The following is a 22726-nucleotide window of genomic DNA, read 5'->3' on the forward strand; positions in this document are numbered from 1 at the left end:
CCATTTCTGATTTAAGTTCTTTCTGTTCTTTGAGCTGCTGCCCCAGTTTAGCTCTCTGAGTCAGCCTGAAAAACATACTGTTTACTTGCTGCCACAGGTCAACGGCAGCAGGGGGGAAAAATTGGTGACTAAGCCAGTTAACGTGCTGCCACAACAAAGCCTGTAAACCATATCTCGGAGCACTGGCTTTATGCAAACCTTTGGGCTCAGCATAACTTTAGAAATCTGTTATTGAAGCATAGACCGATCTACCCTTCCCGTATTGTCTCTGCCCTGCCCCCACTTCCCTCCCCAAAAAGAGTGGGGACTAGAGAGTCACGTTTCTAAAACATTTTTACTCTTCTATAAATGTTTTTTTACACCTGCATGCCTGCACTGAAAGGATGCTTGGGCAGCTGGTGTACGGCAGCGTTGGAATCTGTTCTCTCCCCCGGGGTGCAACGTAGAAAAGAAAAAATAGTGGCATTGGTGCATAGTGCAAATGCCCCGTCTGGAACTGGATTGTTCATCAGTTCATTGATTTTTAAGGTCAGAAGGACCATTCTGGTCATCTAGTCTGACCTCCTGCATAACACAGGCCATAAAATTCCACCCAGCATCATGTGAGGGAAATGTCACTGTTATGTTAGGTATTGAATCAGAGGATAGATTGGGACCACCAAACTGATTCTACTTCTGGCACAGTCTAGACACTTGAGGGTAAAATTCTGTGTGAGGCCTATGTACCACCTGAGTCTCAATAAAGTCTCCTTTACCCCTGTTCTGAGGACTTAAGTGGTGCATCCTTTGTGCTGGTCCTCTGTACAAGGCTGAATTTAATCTCTTCGTGCAGTGGTTCTCAGCGCTTTTTTCATTTGCAGACCCCTAGAAAATTTCAAATAGAGGTGCAGACCCTTTTGGAAATCTATTGTCTCTCTTAGGGGGAGAGAGAGAGATGATTTCTGTTCAGTCAGTTTTCAGTCAGAGTCTTTTGCGGACCCCTAGAGTCTGCAGACCACAGCTTGAGCACAACTGTCTTAGCGCATTAGTCCTTTATCCAGCATTTACTGTTGTTTAAGTTTGGCTTTGTGCTTATGTGGGGAGTTGAGAGATTAAGTGTTCTTGTCTTGATTATGCTTGCAGTTACATTCTCATCTGATTGTCTGTCTGGGTCAGTGGCTCTCAACCTTTCCAGACTACTGTATCCCTTTCAGGAGTCTTATTTGTCTTGCGTACCCCCAAATTTCACCTCAGTTAAAAACTACTTGCTTACAAAATCAGACCTAAAAATAGAAAAGTGTCACAGCGCACTATTACTGAAAAATTGCTGACTTTCTCATTTTTACCATATAATTATAAAATAAATCCATTGGAACATAAATATTTTACTTAAATTTCAGTGTATAATATATAGAGCAGTATAAAGAAGTTGTATGAACTTTTAGTTCGCACTGACTTTTCTAGTACGTTTTATGTCACCTGTTGTAAAACTAGGCAAATATCTAGAGGAGTTCATGTACCCCCTGGAAGATCTCTGTGTACCCCCAGGGGCACGTGTACCCCTGGTTGAGAACCACTGATCTGGGTGATACTAGTTTCTGAACCAGCAGTCTTTCTGACATACCAGTGCTCTACTGTTCTGTTTTCATGCCTTTCCGGCTGTAAAAATGCAAATGTTGAGCTAAAAGGAAAGTAAAAGCGTCATAAATCATCAAAGGGATTCACTCCATTCATACGATCTCACCCTCCGTGTTTTCAAACAGTATGTAATATTGAAAGAAGACTTTTGTTCCACGAGCATACTTAGTGGAAGATCACTGAGAATTCAGATCTGCATGTGCTGTGCGAGGCCAGGAAGAATGACTACTTTACACTTCTCTTTCTGCAAAGCAGGGATTCAATAAAGTGAGGATAATGGTACTTGCCTCATTATCTTACTTTGAGATCTAGTCAGAAAAAGCAGTCGGTACTGTTCTATCTCCGAGAGATTATTTTGCTTTTGTTCGTGAAAAACTGTAACTTAATGCTCTCCTAACCAGGGTTAACTATTTTTTTATTTTATTTTTTTTTTTGCTCTCCAGTTTTAACATTGTCTCCCATTCGTGATTGTCTTAGCACAAGATTGTGTCTGTTTGCTTATGCTTCTTAAGGACATTTTCATGTTTTCTCTCACCTGAATACATTTAAAAACAGAATGCTTTCTAGTACTGCTAATCACTGTTGTTTGCTAGCTCTGGCGAAGAGGGTACCATTTGGGTCATTCTACACTCTTTAGTGCATTACTGGCTTGTATTGTGTTTCCCAGAGCTCAACAGTGCTGCTTCGTCCATATTCCTTTGTCATTACTCTGAATTTTGATTCCCCAGCAGAACAGATTAGTCATGAGGATTTCAGGAAACCTAAAATAAAATGGGGAGCACAGATGAGCAAACAATGCTCTTTCCCATGCCAGTGCTAGTTAATGTACTGAAATGCAATCGACAGAAGAGTTTGCATAGACTATAAAAGAAATTGCTTATCTGTATGCTAAAGCATGTTGTTTTAAATCCTGCCTTGAGAAGAACCCAACCGTTCCTATGCCTTTCAAATGTCCCAGATTTTAAGGGACACTGCTCATGTCAGTCTCATCCTTGTGTATGTTCCACCCAGATTTGGTGTCCTCTCAATTTTGTTGCTAAAAACTTATTTAAACCAGAAATACAGAATCACAAATCTTAGGCTACGAAAAAAACTTATTACACTAAAGCAGTGGTTCTCAAAGTTTTGTACTGGTGACCCCTTTCACACAGCAAACTTCTGAGTGCGACTCCCCCTTATAAATTAACAACACTTTTATATGTATTTAACACCATTATGAATACTGGAGGCATGGGTTTGGGTTGGAGGCTGACAGATTGTGACACTCCCCCCTTCCCCCCCCCCCGTAATAACCTCGCGACCCCCTGAGGGGTCCGACCCCCAGTTTGAGAAGGAATTCCACTCCATGTTAAGGTTCCTGAATGAATAACTGTGTCTCCTCAGTTTGCATCTTTGTCATTATGGCACCCCAGGGTTGGTCCTTGGCAGGGTGTAAGAGGTCTGATTTTTACAGGAGAGAGTCACTATCTTCTGGTGGTAAATAATAATACAGAGAAGCTGGGTAATACAATCTCCTATATGAGATTTACTGATGAAAAGCACTATATAGGAGCTGGGTATTGTTAAAGCAGAACCCCTGTTTTACAAACTAATGGGGGATTGAGGAGTTTATAGAATTGAAAAGTTTATAAAACTGAACATTTCAATAATACAGTAGGTCCGATGCATATGTCTCAGTGCACTGCATCACAGTGCTTTCCTTTTGTCCTTCAGACAATTTCAAAATGATTTCCAATGCAGTGAAGGCATCAAAATATGAAGGATGTCAACTTGTTCTTCATCTACATCACTTTCGTCCTGTGATTTTTTTCCCCCCCGCCCCCCCCCCCCCCAATCAGGTATCTGAAGACCAGGCTGCAGGCTATACAGCATGCTTGGTGGTGTGCCACCTTAGCAGATGTGAATGGTTGGTGGTTGCACCTTCTCTCCTGATGTGGCAGGTAACTGCAACTAATGAATGTTTTTATGCTTCCCTATGTGTCCGGCCCATCTTTCACTTTCCAGATAAATCTATTGATTGGAAAGGGGAAAAAATGTCATTAGGAACATTCACTACTTTCCTGTTAGGATAGGGGCTGTATTATCACCCACCCCTACTCCACATGCCTTGTGTTGTGCATGTCTCGTCTTGTCCTCATGTAGGCTTGTATATAGGGACACAAATAGAAAGGTCAAGGCCGTTATTCACTAATTTTTTTAGCCCTGGAGGTGTTTGGTGTTTTTTCAGTGATCGGTATACTTGAATTTCTCTGTAGCGATTTTGTTGTCTAAACCCTTATGCTTAACAGGAGGATTATGTGGCTTTGCAGCATATTGTTTGTTTGCTTTAAAGAGAGACAGATCATTTTAACTGGGCCTGAATAGCAGCAGAATCCTGTCTCCATAGCACTGACACAATGCAGATGGTTTGTCCATTGACATTTCATAAGGCCTGATCATTTTGCAGTCTGTAGTTGGATGTTTTCTTGGAAGAAATATATGGTTTTTGCCAATTACAAGAAGGAGAACTTTCTCTCTTAAAAAAGGGGAATGGACAATGCAATACAATATTAACTGAAAGGGATATTTGAGGTTTTCATGTCAATTCATCTAAATTTTTCAAAGTCAAGTAGGGAGGGTGGGAAATCTATTCAGGTACTAAAACATGGCTGCTGCACATCATCTCTTTTCACTTCCAAAATGCTTGTCCTGTTTGAGAAAATTGGAGACGGAAAGATGTTGTCTTTGCCAGGAGGCGATTACTCTTAGAGCTACCTTCCCTGCTTCCTCCCTCTGCTTGTTGCGAAGGTTTTCCCAACGCATAAGTGTACTTTGTTTGTTCCAGCTCACATCTAAAGGCCTTATTTAAGGCGCGCACAGGCTGCTGCTATACAAATGCTCTTTAATTTGACTGAGAAAACAGCCTACATTCATCTATGGTGGCTAGAGGCACTGAACTCTTACTAAAATGCCAGCTTTCCTCTTGGATTAGTTTCAACTATAATCAGAGGTAGGTGGGGTGGGAAGGAACCTCAGCTGGCCAGTCACAGCCCAGCAAATCGCTTTAGTGCAAAAATAAAAGCTGGTTTACTAAATATTTCTTACCCATGATATCTAATATACACATTATGATTATAAGTATGAAATAAGTACATCGTGTACTATAGTGACTGCTCCTGTCCTGCAGGGCTGGCTGGGCTCTGCTCCTTGCTCATAGTTTGCAACCTCCAGGGTCGCAGCATTGCTCACATTTGACCCTTCTGTTGAGCAACCCTGACCAAGACCATCCCTGACAGGTGTTTGTCTAACCTTTTCTTAAAAACCTCCAGTGATGGGGATTCCACAACCTCCCTTGGAAGCCTGTTCCGGTGATTAATTACCTTATAGTTAGAAAATTTTCCTAACCTAAATCTCCCTTGCTGTGTATTAAGCCAACTACTTCTTGTCCTACCTTCAGTCATCATGAAGAGCAATTGATTACCATCCTCTTTATAACAGCCCTTAACATATCTGAATTCTGTTATCAAGTCCCCCCTCAGTCATCTTTGCTCAAGACGAAACATGCCCATTTTTTAACCTTTCCTCATAAGGTCAGGTTTTTGAAACCCTTTATCATGTTTGTTGCTCTCCTCTGGATTTTCTCCAGTTTGTTCACATCCTTCTCAAATAAGTGGTGCCTAAAACTGGACACACGACTTCAGTTGAGGCCTCACCAGTGCCGAGTAGAGCAGGACGGTTACTTTCCATGTCTTACATACAACACCCCTACTAATACACCCAAGAATGATACTAGCCTTTTTTGCAGCTGCATCACGTTGGTTCATATTAAATTTGTGATTCGCTGTAACCCCCAGATCCTTTTCCTGTAGTACCACTACCTAGCCAGTTTACTTCCCATTTTGTATTTGTGCATTTTTCCCACCCCACCCCACCCCACTTCCTAAGTGTGGTACTTGTCTCTCTTGAATTTCATCTTGTTGATGTAAGACCAGTTTTCCAATTGTCAAGTTTGTTTCAAATTCTAATCCTGTCTTCCAAAGAGCTTGTAACCCCTGCTGGCTTTGTGTTATCCACACACTTTTCAACTTATTCTCCAATCTGTTATCCAAGTAATTAATGAAAATATTGATTTGTAATGGACCCAAGACAGACCCTTGCAGGACTCCACTGATACGCTCTCCCAGTTGGACAGTGTACCACTGATAATTACTCGTTGAGTATGGTTTTTCAACCACTTGTGTATCCACCTTATAGTAATTTCATCTATACCACATTTCTCTATTGTGCTTATAGAATGGTATGTGGAACTGTGTCAGAAGTCTTACTAAAATCAAGATATATCATATCTTCTGCTTCCCCCCCCCATCCACTAGGCCAGTTACCCTGTCAAAGAAGGAAATAAGGCTGGTTTGGCCTTGTTTGTTTTTGACGGATCCATGTGGGCTATTCCTTATCACCCTGTTATCCTTTAGGTGCTTACAATTTGATTGTTTAACAATTTGTTCCAGCATCCTTCCAGGTATCGAAGTTAGGATGACTGATCTGTAAATTCCTAAGTCTTTTTTGTTCCCCCTTTCAAAGGTAAGTACAATGTTCGCCCTTCTCTGGTTCTCCTTGTTCTTAAAAATTTGTTTTAATGATCATTGGAATGAGGCACTTTTAGCACTGGTAAGAGCCAAGTGCATTGTAGGCAGAAATTGTGCATCATCCACCACGGCACTATGTTAATGAAGAGCTCCAGTCCTGGGACTGGCTTGAACAGAGATGGACAGCATGATGGAGAAATACAGATACAGAAATATCCAACCGAAGCTCAATTTCATTTTTTTTATTTCGTCCACAGTTTGAACCCTGCTTTCCCAACTCCAAGGCAGCAGGCAGTTGTCATCCCTTTACTTAGTGAAGTTCTTAACCTGGGGAGACCTGCATACACTTACTATTTACTTGTATTTTAGCAGTGCCTAGAGGTCCCAGCAAACATTGGGGACCTATTGTGCTAGGTACTGCACGTTATAGTAAGAGACGGTTGGTGTGCTGAAGAGTTGACAATCTAAAGAGACAAAAGATGAGAGGGGAGACAGGGGCACAGAGAGTTTAGGTGATTTGCCCAAGATCTCAGAGCAGTTCAGCGGAAGAGCTGGGAGTAGAACCCATATCTCCTAGCCCAGTGCCATATCTGTTACACCATGGGTGCCCTCCTAAGTACCCATGATGGGATGCTGCCTATTAAAGTAACCAACAAATAAACCTATGACCCCAGAATAAAGAAGAGAATGAGTAACTCCTTGAAATTTTGGAAGCACCTAGAACAGAGGTAGGCGAACTACGGCCCCCGGGCCACATCTAGCCCACGGGACCCACCTGCCTGGCCCTTGAGCTCCTGGCCTGGGAGGCTCGCCCCCGGCCCCTCCCCCGCTGTTCCCCCTTCTCCTGAAGCCTCCACTTGCCATGCTGTTGGTGTAGTGTATTAAACTGCTCCGCGTAGGAATGTGCTACTGGTAGCAGTTACGGAGAGCGATTTACTACACTGCACCGGCGCAACCCTCTGGGCGGCCAGGCAATGCTCTGGGCGGTGCGGCTTTGGCGCCGGCAGCCACCGGTGCTCTGTGCCACGCGGTAAGGGGGCAGGGGAGTTCGGGGTGGTGGTCAGGGGGCGGGCGTATGGGTGGGGTTGGGGCGGTCAGAGGGCAGGGAACGGGGAGTGTGGGGTTGAATTGGGGCAGGAGTCCTGGGGGGGCAGTCAGGAAGGAGGGGGAGTTGGATGGGGCAGCAGGGGGCAGTCAGGGGTAGGGATTCTGGGGGTGGTCAGGGGACAGGGAGAAGGGGTGGTTGGATGGGGCAGGGGTCCCGGGGAGGCAGTCAGGAAGGAGGGGGGGTTGGATGGGGGCGGCGGGGGGCAGTCAGGGGCAGGGATTCCAGGAGTGGTCAGGGGACAGGGAGCAGGGGGTGGATGGGGCAGGGGTTCTGGGCAGCGGGGCCATCAGGGACAAGCGCTGATCCAGCGCTGATCCCTGAGATCTCCCTGCCACCGTTTAGGAAAGCTGCAAGCCAGGTTGAGAAACATTGGTCTAGAATACCGGCTCAGCACTTCTGAGGTTAATTAAATACAGGTTATGTGCTGCTTTTGTGCTCCGCTTGAAACTGGAGCTCATCTGCTGGCCCTGCAGAGACCTGAAACAGGAAGCCAGGGAGGCCGAGCATTCTGGAATTGCTGTAACATTCTTTTCAAGACAGAACAGCAAATGGAATTGACTATGAGTTTGTGGAAAACTAACCATGTCCCAGTGGCGCTGGAACATTTTTAATAGTAGGGGTGCTGAAAGCCAGCCCCCTTACCCTTTCCACTCCTCCCCCCTCAGCTGAGGCCAGGACCCCGGGGGCGCGGCGTCGGCAGCTAGGAGCCCAGTGGTGCTGCAGCACCCTCCGCACCCGTAGTTCCTGCACCTATGCCATGTCCGATTTCTCTCAGTCAGACAGTGACTCACTCCTTGTGAATCATTTGCCTTCCGTGGAGCTCTGGATTTTCTTTTGGATGTTGAGCTGGCTATCAGATTCAATTGTCAATATTCAGAAACTACAGACTTTAATCCTAGTCCACTCACTACTGATTGATAACTGATTTTTGGTGGATGTTTTTGGCTCCAGGCACACCCTGGGGTCTTGAAGAATTCCACGCCCTTCTACACAGGGTCCGCTCCTTCCCTGCTTGAAGGGACTTATTTCAAGAGTTCAGGTTTTGGTAGAGCACTCTTTAAATAATATGACCTAGCACTTTCATGAATATGCGTGTGTGTGTGTGTGTGTGTGTGTTTTACCATTTTATTTTGTCCCACTGCTGATGTTTATAAGACTCTTGATCTGAAGGGGTGAGCAGGCAGGTTTGAAAACACTGCTGTGTGCGCACCCCTGCTCTGCTCTTCTCAGCCTGCCTGTTCAGAACCATGTCGTGGGAAGGCCCTTCAGTGTTTAGGACACAGGTTCTGTGGAGCTCTTGCTGCAGAGTGCCACATGATGCTGGCTCCTCCTTTTCACCAAATTGCACTAAAAGTCCGCTACAAATAACTAATTTCCTAATATTGCTTTCCTGTGTACTCAGTTTCTTGGTTGCCACAATGATGGCAAATCAGAGAGAGGCGGGTATGTGCAATCACCAACAGGAGGGCTTTTTCTGAAGGTGCCTTCCCAATTCATCCCCCACCTCCTACACACACACCCCATTGTTTTGAGATGTTCACTTATAATGTACTGTCCAGCCATTAGATGTTCCAGAAGGACAAACAAACACGAGACACAAAGCTGGCACTCAAGCTCTGTAGAAGAAGCCTGTTTATGTCTTTAGTTGTGGTGGTGTCTTTATTAAACATCTCCGGTTTAAGAAGGATTGTGATTCTATCTATCATGATGCCAACCAACTTAACTTTTCTCTCAGAGCAGAGGGAAGACTTAACAGTTATCACATTTACACTCACCTGTTAATGGACACTAAAGTCATGTGAGACATGTAGAATCTCAGGCAGTATTCCCTGTGGACAGGATTATAATTCACGATATTGAAGTAGTTGGCAAATTGGAACCCTTTTGAAAATGGTGACAACTGAAAATGTGTTTATTGTTCCATGCTGATGGAGTACGCCTTTTTCTACCCCTACTGAGGGTATTCTGTGCCCAAAAATTAAAAATTCTGCGCACAGTATTTTAAAATTCTGCCAATTTTATTTGTCAAATAAATGTGGAGGCTCCAGAATGTCATTGGGGAGCACAGGCCACTGACTGCAGAGAGGTGGGAGATCACTGTGCAGCAATCTCCCTCCTCCCGTCCCCACAGGACATGGACTCAGAGGTGAGGCTGCACTGAACTCTGACAGCGCAAGGACTGGCCTGCCCCAGAAACCCCCAGGCCCTGCCCCTCCATGCCAGGTGTGGGCAGGCAGTCTCAGCAAAGCAGGATCCAAGTGTGGAGGGGCTTAGTGTGGGGGGATCCAGGTGTGGGTTCAGAGGGTTGTGTGTGGGGGCATTCTGGGTGCAGGCAGCTCAGTGGGGAATCCGGGGGTTGGGGGGAGATCTGGATGCACAGAGGCTTCTTGGTTTTCCAGGTGAAGGTGGTTGGGGCTCAGCAGGGTGGGTCTGGGTGTCAGGGGGGATAGAGCTCGGCAGCAGGGTCTGGGTGTGGGAAGGTCAGTGGGGGGTCCAGATGCTAAGGGAGTGGGGCTCAGTGGGGTGGGGCTCCAGGTGCAGCTGGTTGGGGCTCGATAGTTTGGGGATCTGGGTGTGGGTGGCTGGTTGGGTGGTCCAAGTGCAGTGGGGCTTGTTGGGGGGGTTCTGGGTGCGGGGGGAGAGAGGCTTGGCGGGAGGGTCTGGGTATGAGGAGGTCTGGCTCCACGGGGGCTGGGTAGATGGGGGAGCAGCTCCCTGTACAGCGATCCCTCCCCCTGTAGCTGAGGAGTGATGGGTGCAGGAAGCATGTGTGTGTGGCAGGGGGTTGCAGAGCTTCCTACAGCCAGGGGAGAAATCTGGGGGTGGATCTGACATAGCCGCAGTGCTGTGCAGGGGAAGAGGAAATCCCATCCTCCCCAGTCTAGCAGCTGAGCCTGGCACAGGGTAGGAGCCACTAGCTGGGTCTTCCCCAGTCCCGTCCACTGCCCCATAGTGATTTACCTCTCTGCTGGCTGCCCTGGGCACCCAAAACATACTGCTGGAGAGGGTTGCATGACGGCCCTTTGCTTCCCCGTCAGAAAGTCATTTTTCTGTGGGGGAAGCAAAGAAATCTGCAGGGAACATAAATTCCGCACATGCGCAGTGGCGCAGAATTCCCTCGGAAGTAGTAAAGGCACTCATCGGTAGCCATTCTAGTCCACAATCATTTTGCCATGTCTTCTGCATAGCTTTACATCTCTGACAAATATTGAGAGCTTCTTGCACCCAAATGGGCAAGCTTTAGTTTCTCCCATTCTAGAAACAAAAAGCATATGCTATGAATTGCCATTGTTTTCAGTGTTGCCCACACATCGAGCCCTTGGTTTTTGGTTGAGCACAATAATATCAACTACGTACCTAGAGTGTTTGGCTTCCTCTACTAACGTCATTCCTAATGTGCAGGAGCACAGTACTTATGAATACTCAATTGCATTTTATTGCTGGTAAGATTCCAAAGTCAGTGTTTTCTAGCAGAAGGTATTAAAGGAATACCAGAAGAGGAAGAACAGAACACTCTAATACTGATGTGTATTACCTTATTGGGTGGGGGAGAGGAGAGGAAATGTTGTTTACTTGTTTCTGCGTTGCATTGTCTGTGCAAGATAATCCTACTGGCTCTCGTCAATAAATACTAAGTTTGTTTGTGACTTCGTTAGATATTAAATTGTCTTTTGTGCTGTAAACCTTAAATCCCACAGCCATGTCTGTAATGTATTTCTCATCCCTTTTCTAATTTGTTGAGGATATTTATGTGGTTTGGATAAATCCCATATCTCACTCCACCACCTCTTGTCTTGCACTAAGTTTACACTCCTGTGGCTTTTATCCTGAAGGCGTGCTCATTATCTGCATAAGGGAGAGGAAGCTGTTAAAATACGATCTTCCCTATAGAGAATGGAGGGGAGTATTGAAATGGAAAGGAATTCCCACCGCATCTTTTGTGTGGATGTGTTGTATCTGAGTTGATGGGCTTTTTAAAATGTCAGCGTAAGGGCGGGGAAAGATGTGTCTGCATCAATTGTATGAGTCTATTAACTTTGGTAAGAAATTAATTGTCTCCCAATGCAGATGCAGACTGTTTCCTTGCCATTAATAATTCCCTATTTATTGCACCTTCGGAGATTTCATTACAGTCCTCTTTGCAGAGCAAGGATAAATTGACATTTTCATATAACCATTTGTTGTTCCTCTGCAGAGATTTGAAAAAATGACTTTATGGGCACTTCCCAGTCATTAGCGGCGATACAAATGTAAACAATGTATTTAAAGAGGCATTAGGGGGAAAATCCAACCAGAAGGAACAAATGAAAATCCTGGGATAAAAAGTGATGCACGATTTTACAGTTATCCACAGGGAAGAATATTAACAGCAGACAGTATTTTGCTGCACATTAAAAGGTAGTTTTGCTTTGCAAATAATTTTGATGATTTTTGCAACTTCTCAGACTGAAATATCCAGCTGTTTTTCTGTGCTGTTTTGAAGTCGGACTTGTTGGTTCCAAAATTAGAAATAGCAACAATAAAAGACACTGAGTGGATTGTGTAGACTTTCTATCTTAGGAATTTTATATAGCCTCCATAACCATAGCATCTGAACGCTTCACATTTTTGTTTTGTTTTGTTTAATCTTCAAAACACCCCTGGGATGGAGCCCAGTACTAAATCGCTCCATTAAAGTCAGTGGACCAAATTCATCACCGAGGTAACTCCAGTGACTTGAATGGAGTTTTGACAGGAACGCACTAGTGAAAATGCAGTCAGACTGCGGGCAAAAGAATTTTGCTTATTAAAAAGAGCATCTCATTTGTGTGTGTTGACTCCTTCATAGCCTCTGTTCTTATTAGCCACATGTAGCTTGACACTTAGGATAGAAAATAGAAAAATAGATGGTGTTTTATCTAAATATCCTTCCTCTTCTGAACGTTTCTGTGACCAGCCATTGTTGGGAGTTGGGCCTTTCAGAGAACTGGGGATGGTAACATCACTTTTTATGCCGTTATGAGGTCCACCCTGCACCCAGGAACACAGGTGAGGCAGGGGAGAGGAGGCACGTGAGGTCACGTGCCCCCCAGATTTCTTCCAAGGTTTATACTTATTTCTTTTTTTAAATTTTTATTTATTTATTTTATTTGCAGGGAGTGGATTCAAAATACATCCCCCTCTGCCCAGCCCCCCACCCCCCACGCACTCTCTCCTGGGCTATCAATAGTTACGCATTGCCTCTGCTCAGAAAATCAGTGGGAATTTTTCAGTTGGTTTAAATGGGAGCAGGATCAGCTTCTTAGACTGGATTCTCTTTGGGGCAGATAGCTGTCAGCTGCTTGGCTCATCTGTCCTACAGTACTGGGATCCCTAGCAGTCCAGGAAGAAGGACAGGATGAGGCTATCGCTTCCTGGTTGCTGACCCCCTATATCTTTTCCGTAGTGAGATGAGACAAGACGCAATTTCATCGTTCTAGTCTCACGCACAGGATTTAGAACCTAGCTTCTGTTGCTTCATTGAATGTAAATGTTTTGGGAAACATAGATTCCAAAGCATTTCTTCTGGTTTGGACATATTCTTTTCCATTCTGTCTTTTTAATTTGGTTGTTGGCTTTTTGTCTGTTTACCTTCCAGCTGTAATGTGCACGGACACAAGCCTTTTCCCTGTGAAGCCCCCAAATACACAAAGGATGCTGATGATTTATGAGTAACTATATAATGCATCTTTATTTTATGGCAGAAGGATAGTGGAGTAAGGCAACAATTATAATTAGTGGCATATGGATTGAGTAGGGCGGGCTTGTCAGCAACGGCCTGTTTACAATTCATGTATGGAGTAGTGGACTTTGTCATATTATTCCTAAAAACGCTTCTCCCAAGCACACCGTCTTTTGGAACTGACTCTGCAAGGTGCATGTGACCTCATGGGCATAGAAGTGAGTGGGAGTTCAGCACTGAGCCTGTGGCAGTCATGTCAGTTGGGGAAGTTCAGCCCAGGGTGCGGGTATTTGACAAATTAGGGTCTAGGGCTGTGGCTTTAAGAGGGACCTAAGGGAGTGTCCGGTCCTAGAGTCCGTATTTACCATTTGCATCAGCAGGTGGAGAGGGCATTTAATATGCAATACTGTTTAGTTTTTATTGAAAGTCTCCCCCCTTCCCTGATTGCTTGTTTCTTGAAAAAGTCTCTAGGTGTGTACGTGTACAGGTATAGGTAGAGAAGTAGATAAATGAAGGTATATACGTATATGTGCTTGGAGCAAGTCTAGCTGATATGGTGGTTAATACATCCATGGCCTGTCTGCCTTCAGGCTACCAATGTTGCTAACATCAGTGGGACAGAATGGATGTTAGCAGCGGGTGAGACATGTCTGCTGCTATAGGGAAAGCTGTAGGTCCAGTATTTTGAATTGTAGTGTGGATCTTCTAACTTAGAAACTGAGCAGTTAGTTGCTCTGATTGGGTTTTGGTGTGGCAGTGTGCAGTGCCAGGTATTTCATTTTAAGGTGAATACACAGCTGTAATGTCCCAGTAGTGTCGCGCTGGATTACAAAACTTGTTGACATTTCTTAACCAGCTCTGCAAAAAACTGACCAGTAGCAACTATGGCAGCAGCTTACGTAAGGTGTGGAGGGTGCTCTTGAGCAAAAGGTTAAGATAGAACGAATAGGAGGAGCGTAACTCACATTTCGTATAATTCAGAGACATGCTAGTAGTATTGTTTCCGGTGCTCATGTTAAAGGCACAATTCTGTAAAAGAAATCACCAGTTGCTTGTGCCCTTTACTCATTTATGGTGGCGAAAGGCCGTTTCAGATTTGTTGTTTTTTGTTTTGTTAGGGAATTGTTTTGTGATGGGAATCGGAGCAAACTGTAACACAAGTGTTGTGTTCAGCGATCAGACAGCCTTTCAGGGCTGCCTGTGAAATGGCTCATGAAACCACATTTAAAAATACCTAGGATTGTTCTTTCACAAAATCTGATATATTTGCTGTGTGTGCTTCAAACTTAATTTTTATATTGGTTTAAGTTTATATTAGTATTGCGCTCTTGCTCTCTCGCGCTCTCTCTCTCTGAAGGTCCATTTTGTAAATTGAAAAAAGAAAAGGAGGACTTGTGGCACCTTAGAGACTAACCAATTTATTTGAGCATAAGCTTTCGTGAGCTACAGCTTATGCTCAAATAAATTGGTTAGTCTCTAAGGTGCCACAAGTCCTCCTTTTCTTTTTGCGGATACAGACTAACACGGCTGCTACTCTGAAACCTTTGTAAATTGAGTTACTGTAACACGTCATCCAAGTCTATCTAATGTGGTAACAGTGGAGAATTCCACCAACTGTTGGAAAGCTCAGAATAAAAACCTGCCTCTTGTGCTCTGCTCAGCCTCCACAGAATATATAGCTCTATAGCCTGGTGTTGTCCAAAAGCTGAAATTAGTATAAGCACATTCCGTTCCCTCAGAGCCTGTAACTTTGGCAAACACAAATCTGTCGAGGTTTCCCTTATGCTTCCCATTGACCCGGAGAGACAGGTGAATTGATGATGATGGGGTTTGCTAAACTGCTTGGCTTTCAATTCACTTCATTTTTCGCCTTAGCTTCAGGAGTGTGAAAGTGAAGCAAAGCTGCCTAAGTAGCAAATGCAATGTAGATAAGCCAGGGGAGTTTTCTTCGGGAGGCAGTTCAACAATAGTGTTCCTGATTTGTGCTTAGCAGTTGGCAAAATACAAAGAGATACGGAGAGTGTTCTTAAGACGCCAAGTTGGCTTCTTGGGCCTACCATGGTTAGCATTGTTATGCATCATATGCAGGGCCCTGAACAAACTCTAATTTTAAGACCAGTTCATTCTACACAGCCACATGTCCTTTGTTTGGCAGAGAAGGAAAAGCTCCAGAAGTTTCCCGATATTGGGAGAACTCTCTTTCATATGTAGGGTTTGTTACGAAGCACAAGATGAACTGTGTGTGTAGAACAACGCCTGCACAAATTGCAGGGCTCCCAGGACATAATCCCATATTCCATATCTGGGCCAGTTGCTGGGACTGCTTCAGCCAAATGTGCCTGTGTCAACTCTGGTGGCTTTGGATGGCATGTTTGCTAAATACTTAACTGAGGCTGGACAGCTTTAAGCTTTTCTTTTCTTCCTTTTGAAGGTTGTCTTAATGCAGAGCAATACAATGGAACACAGTCTAGCATCTGCTCAGTAGGACCAGAATGGCAAAAATGCTTCCGTCAGAACAGACTGTACAGACATGCTGAAATGATACAACATTTCAGTGGGAGTCTTAGGAGTCTTGCCAGATAGACAATGTGCCTTCTCCGTAGTAGAGCTACCTGTTCCAGTGATCAGGTAACTTCGCCTCTCTCTGCCACCTCACAGCTCTTAATAGCAACTGTCACAGGCTGGGCAGTGAGAGAAATGGGGAAACTTCTTATCTCCGCAACAAACTCCTCTTCAGTGTCTCCTTTCTTCCCTCTACATCTCTACATTCCTAGAGCCTACATCTCTAATTCCTCAAAAATCGCACTCCGCCGACTCTGACCGTGATGTTAGGTAGAATAGTGCATTGTATCCTTTCCAAGTGAAAGGTGTGTCTCTGTAACATACCCTGTTCCTGGAGATAAGGTTGTGCATTTGTAGGAGATCCTGAGAAACCAATGTGTTGGTTGTGGATAGTTGTATGTTGGCATTGAGAGGGAGTTGTGCATTGAGGTTGTGGAGCTGAGGGGGCTATGAATGGATCTCTGTGTTACCATCAGGATGCTAAGGAATGTGAGCTAAGGCTGGGGCAGATGTGAGAGGTGCCTTTACTGATTTCTTTTTCTTGTCTTTTTTTCTTCCCCAGTCTGTGTGTTGAGGGAAATTACTTGGGCAACATTGACTCAAAACAGATGAACTGATTTTTAAGGGAAAATGCATAGAGAGAGAGGCACATGTTCCAGTGTTCTTGAAGGCAAGAGTCTTATCCCATATTGCCTAGCTTTAACTAGCAAGTTAACTATGTAAGCTTCCCCTGCCTACTTTGCTAATTCACCTCAATCAAGACCTAAAGCTGTCCTTAATTTTCTCGAGCTAGGCTTCCCCTCTGCAGCAGCTGCCAATCATATCTGCTTGTGTGCTGTGGTTTTGTATTGTGCGCTGATTGAACCAAGAAATCCAGAGGTGTGAGAGAGGCTTGTACGCTTTCTCCTTTAATCAGAGCTCTCCACAGACTTTGATTTCTAGGCAGTTAGGAGCTCAACTAACAATTATTCCCCCCACAAAACTCAGAGGTGCCAAATGTGTATTGTGACCAAAATAAGAAATCAAGCTGTTGGAGTAGAAGGGAGAGTTTATTATTTACCCTCAGGATTCCCTGTTTGCCTTCAAACATTCAATCACGTACTCCCCATATAGTCTAGTGGCCTTAGCTGTATGATTCATTTAGTTTTTTGCTCACTCATCGGCTTGATGAAGTGAGTCTAAAATTACTGCAGAACCACCACAAAAGACACTAATGTCTTTCAGCATGTAGTAGCTCTTGAAGCTTGTGGGGCCAGTGGAAGATGAATGGCTTTGTAATTCTCTTCCATTTTGTGTTCCCTGCCTTTGGAGCATTCAGCAGTCTGCTTTTAAACACACACTAAAGAAAGCGGTTGGTTGTATTAACAGCAACCTAGGACATAGACCTGGAAGCACTGGGCACCTGCAACCTGTGCTGTCGAAGGGAGCCCCAAGGCTGCAAGGGGGGCCCCCTGATATGGTGACATGGTGTCGTGGAGCTGGAACATGCCCTACCCTTGCGCTACAAAATGACGTCCTCCATGTGGCATGACCTCACATGCGCTGTACATGCGAGGTCACGCCGCATGGAGGACTCAATATTGTAGATCAAAATGGTGTCCTCCGCACAGTTAGGGGGTCCCAGAATTGAGCTTTGTGGGGGGCCCCCACAGGATAAACACTGCCACCAACTGGATGGAACCTCTTGGGCCATCAAGTCCAGTCCTCTGCTATCCCAAGCAACCCCGCTCAGATTTATACTCTAAAGTTGTTTACTCCTAATGAAACTAGTACATTCAAAGTGTGGTCAGGAAAGTGTACCTTACTCAACAAATCTGCCCTCCCCCCGCATATTGTGTTAGTGGCAAAGTGAGTTTGTGTCCGTTTTCACTTGTCTTAGCAATGCTGTTCCCAAATGCATGGGACAGCGCCCCTGGGCTCTCTCATGGCTCTCAAAGCATCAACAGAATTGTTAAACTCACTCCAGCTGCAGAATCACTGGTGTTGGTGACATGTAAGCCAGCAAGATAACTTCTTGATTCCAGGTTAAGCTTAGCACGTACTAGCAGTTTGGAAAACCTGGACATTGATTGAATTTATATGAAAGTCACTGATATAATCATTGTGAACTCAAGAGTGCTGCTTTCATGGTCCTAAATGAGGATAGAAACAGACTCTGTGACCTCCCTACACCTTGAGCAAATTCTTACCCAAATGCAATATGTTGTTTTGGTAATTCTTGCTTTACAACTGGTGGAAGAACTCACTTCTGTATGAGAGTCTAACACATGATCTCTGCAATGTTTTCCTGTTGTAGGTTACAACTGAGATGAACATGAATTTCTGAACAATGAGGGATTAAGCATTGAGGCTTCTCCCTCGGGTTAGTTGATCCTCCAAAGTACTGAGTGTTTCCAATTAGAGCTGGCTGAAAAACAAAAAGTATCTTCCATGAGCATTTTTGAAAGAAATAGAAAAACATTCCCAGACATTTTTGGGTTAAGTGAAAAATGATATTTCAATTCAAAACAACAACAAAAAATGTTTCAGATGTAATAATTTTTTTTCTGATTTTGGCTTAGTGGGGTTTTGTTCTCTCCTTTTTCCTCACCCTCTGTCCTCCTTTTTCCTCACCCTCTGTTTCTCCCATCCCTGGCAAAGCTGGGAAGGGAGAAACCTCCCTTCCTTCCCAAAATTTTTACTTCATTTTGAGTCAGTTGAAATGAAAATTTATTTTGTTTCAACTACATTTTAATTTAAAATACAAACATTTTTGTTCTCAGAAATAAACTTTTCTAGGCCAACATTTCACCCAGCTGTATTTTCTGTACCCGTAGTGGGAACCTTTGACTCCTATTGACTGGAAGACTACCCTTGAGAATCAGACTCTGAATAGCAAATGAGACCACGGGAGTGACATGGCTACACTACTGTGGTCTGTCTCATACAGTGTTGAAGAGGGCTGCCAAGCAACTCGCCCTAAGAAACAATGGAGAAGTGCCTGATCCATGAAGTTCAGATGTAGAGTTTTGATTCTGGCCCATCTCTAGTAGATCTAGTCTGGGTGGTAAGTGGTGGTGTTCCCAGCAGAAACCACATAGCAGAGCTTATGTGAAATAGTGTATGTGATGGGGGGAACAGTAGGGAAAACTTTTCAGATCAATACATTCTATTGCATGACAAGACATGGATAAAGCAGATGTGTTGCCTGCAGCATGTCCGTGCCTAACCAGACACCACCACTTAATGCATTGTTTTCATTTACTACATGGGAAATTGTGTACATTTAACTCCTTCAGTATTCTATGGACAAATGCGAGATGAATGCAGTTAACACCTAAGGATGCAATGCATGCAAGTTCCCTGCAGTGTCCCACGGTAAGTACTTCAGGTATTTTGCCTGTAGGCAGGCATGTGGTGGTGGGAGACTTCTTTTTGCTCATATCGTGCATAATGGATTTCTTGAAAATTAAGGAAGCCAGCGCTGGTGGACCCTTCCACCACTCATCCTTTCTTTGTGTGTAATTAAAGTTCTTCGTACATACAGCATTATGATGCTCCAGGGATTAGCAAATGCCTTTCCTTTAATAGGTGAGCTTTATATTGTGTTTCACGTCAGAGCATGCTGAACATTTATTTTTTCACTTAATGTATTCATTTCCTAGATATTTGCTAGCACTTGACTTCAGTTTGGCTTCCAATTTCTCCTCTCAAATATAGCAAGAATATTCCGCCCCATCCCCCAAGTGATTTTAGGAGAGGTAGATTTTCTGGCAGAAGGGAAGATGGAGGAAGCCGGTAAAAGCCAGAGTGGCATGTTCAGACTCTCCCTGCTAATTGCTTTTAGTGGATATGTGTAAAAAAAATGTGGTGTGGTGAGTGAAACAAAGATCACGTTGTTGGCTTCACATCAGGGGCAAAGAAATGGAAAATAGCAACACAACAGATCTTCTGCTTTGAGAGGCGAAAACACCATAATTTGGACTTCACCAGTGTCATGCCTTAAACTAAATATGCATGTTGTTATGACCAAGAGAAGATTGTTTGGTAGTTATGTTGCAAGATAGGTGTTGAACTCTTCCACCATTGTAGGTTGTGCTCATCCAACTTGGGAAGTCTAGGTTGACTATGTCTGGCTACAAAATAAAAAAAGGAAATTTTATCAGAGTTACCTGTCATAATCATTTCAAGCTACCTTTAATCTTTCATTTGCATAAGTATTTATTTTGATTTGGCTGGGCTTGCGTGGTCCATGTCAGATGGGATTGTTTTCTTGGAGACTTGAACCAGGGTTGATATTAATCTAGTGACACTAACTAGGGTCCAAGCCAGGTTGCCATTTTAAAACATTTGCATGTTTGGTAGGTTAGCAGGGTCTCTTCACAAATGAAATCAATATCTTTTCTGTTTTATCCATCTTTCTTTCGAGGCTTTGTATATTGTAATACAAACTATTTTTTTTTTTTGTATTTGCCCTTAAGGTTTTCACTGTCTCAGTGATGTAGGTCCTATTCCTATTGCTCTGCTGTCAGTAATGTGGGAGCCTATGTGAAGGTTTAGATATTTCCCCATCTGCAGGCATGAATTACTGGAGCTGTGTGTTGATTCCTCCAATCAGTTGTTATTATTTGTATTACTCTAGTGCCTACGAGCCTTAGTCGTGGACCCCGTTGCACTAGGTGCTGTACAAAGAGACGGTCCCAGCTCAGTTGTTCTCATTGACTTCTGTGCTTTAAGAGCATCGGTTACTAGATTCTTAGATTTTAAGGTCAGAAGGGACCCTTATGATCATCTAGCCTGGCCTCCTGCATAATAGACTATGCAACTTCACTGAATTAATTCCTGTTTGAAAATTCCTGCTTTGATATATCAGAAAATAACTAGTAGTAGTGTTGTCCATTCATTAGGAAAAAAGTTTCTTTTTGTCATGAATTTGCTACTGTCATCGCAGTGACTCTCTCGGCTAACGTTGCAGCCATTTTAGGTTCAGCAACTGCCCTCCCACAGCCTTGGATGTGAGAAGGACTTGTAACCAGAACATAGGGTCTGCCCCTCCTCTCCAACCCTTTTCTAGGTGTGCCATGAGATCTTTAATTTTCACTTGGACAGCCAACGGGGACTGTAGAAGGGAATTTGATGCAGTGTTTCTTTTGATGGATGGTCCTTTTAACAGAGTAGCAGCCTTCTGGTACCACACAGCAGCGTGAGTTTGGGGGATCAGTAATTACACTGGTGAGATGTGAACCTGCAACCTTTAGGCCCCAAACTGAGTGTGCTCCCACTGATACCTCCAGGAAGGGACCTCTTTTGCCTCTGGAGTTAGTTGAGCTGCACATTTTCTTTGTTACTCTCGCCAGCGAGGCAGCTTAAGTGTTTTGACTAGCAAATAAAGATGGCATTTAGAGACTGCTAATCAATTTGCTCTTTGCAATTTTCATTGACTGTACAGTATAGTAATTAGATGGTATAAAGTACTTAACATGTTACACAAATGTGTCAAAATGTATTAACAGCATAAGTGTTTTGCTGCTCTAAATAAGTTTCACAGTATGTCATGCTAGAATCCACGTCTTGTCATTATTTTAAAAGCAGTGAAAAGCTTGTGATTGCCAAGAGGGTTAGCATGAGACTCTCTTCCTGCAGGAAAAGATGTATTCTTATCATAATGTAAAGACAGATGCCTATAAATCCCCTGTTGCGAATACATGAAGACAGACTGGAAGTTGCTACAAACAACACTTTCTTGATTGTTCATCTCAGATCTTGCTTGCTTGCTCTTCCATTCCCATTCAGATCTGCCACGCCCGTGTCTGCTGTCTTTGATATGTGAAGATGCTGGCTGCTCACTTAATCCTGTGAATGCTGTTTTCCACAGACCAAACTGCTTTACACTCCCCATCTCGCTCTTCCCGGACAACAAATGTGCAGCATCGTTTCTTTCCAGTCAAGAAGGCTGGACTTATGTCTTTCTCTTACGGCCATCTTCTGTACTTATCTTTTGACTGCCCCACTGCTTCCAAAGCAGTGCCCCTAGGCGGGCCTGACCCAAAGACCATTGATGTCATATTGAATTCAGCGGACTTCGGTCGTGTTCTAATTCCAGGTTTCATCCTACTGGCCAAGTCTTTCTTACTCGCTTTTGGATCTGGGCAGGCCTGGAGAGCAAGTATCTTGGGGACACCTCCCAAAACGAAGGCTCCCAGTACAGACCTGTTAGTAAGGCTGACAATAAACATGAATGCTTGGTTTGGTTTTCTTCCCCTCCTCAAAGGCTAAGTGCTGCTTGAGAACAAAAATTATGCTGCTGTGCCCCTAGGTGCGCCTTCTTAAAGCTTCAGTATTGCTTCTGCTTCCACACACAGTAAGTTGGACAGATTCAGTGATGTAACCTAAGAATAGATGGGTCTACATTTACTGTATTGCTGGAAAAAGACATTTGTTGTCAGGCAGTCAGAGCCAGAAACAGTGCTGAAGTGGAAATGTGCTGAAACATGAAGAAGGCAAAAATCCAGAAGAATCTATATATGGTTTGGTTATTAGTATACTAAAAATATTCCCTCTTAAATGTGTTCTCTCCACACTCACTTAGAGATACTGATTGCCTGAGATACTCCAGCCCATGAAGAGTAACTTCCTCTCCTTGGTTGGCTTCAGTGTGATGTTTAGGGATGCTGCTATTCTTCAGTTCTTCCTGAACTGGTATAAGGTGAAAGAAAGATTATCAGTATACGTTGGGTGGAGGATGTATGATATACAACACAGCATGTGTCACTGTGCAGGAGTGGAATCCAATGTAGGGGTCATTGTTTCACTGATAAGCCTCAAAATGAAGCAGTCAGTCAGCTGAGACTTCTGAGGAGTAAAAATGCTTACATAACACTCAAAATTAATGTAGATCCTATTTGTAGAGTATCTAATTTAAAGCAGAGCTTTTGGGTTTCTTTTGCCACTGTGATGGTAAAAGTTTTTTCTCTGTGTAATATTTATCATGCAGAGTTTGCAATTCAAAAGTTTCCTTTTCCCTTTGTACCAGCGGAGAAGGTATCAAGGCTTGAGCTTCGTGAATGTGTACTGTACACCACAAGACTAGTAATATCTTCAATAGGAGAAAAAAACGATACATGTTTTAATTGTGACTGCTGTATGCTGCTGACCCTTTGAGGCTTTGCTGTGAGGTGCAGGTTGGGTTTAGGA

At 43.9% G+C, this 22726-nt stretch overlaps 1 protein-coding gene across 1 annotated transcript in view; it reads left to right on the plus strand.

Moving 5' to 3' along the window:
• The window catches only part of CASTOR2 (cytosolic arginine sensor for mTORC1 subunit 2), a 177347-nt gene that overhangs the window by 55197 nt on the left and 99424 nt on the right, over window positions 1-22726 (plus strand). The window lies entirely within an intron of this gene.

The sequence above is a fragment of the Natator depressus genome, chromosome 17 (genome assembly GCF_965152275.1).
Source record: "Natator depressus isolate rNatDep1 chromosome 17, rNatDep2.hap1, whole genome shotgun sequence".
In the NCBI taxonomy this organism is placed as follows: domain Eukaryota; kingdom Metazoa; phylum Chordata; order Testudines; family Cheloniidae; genus Natator; species Natator depressus.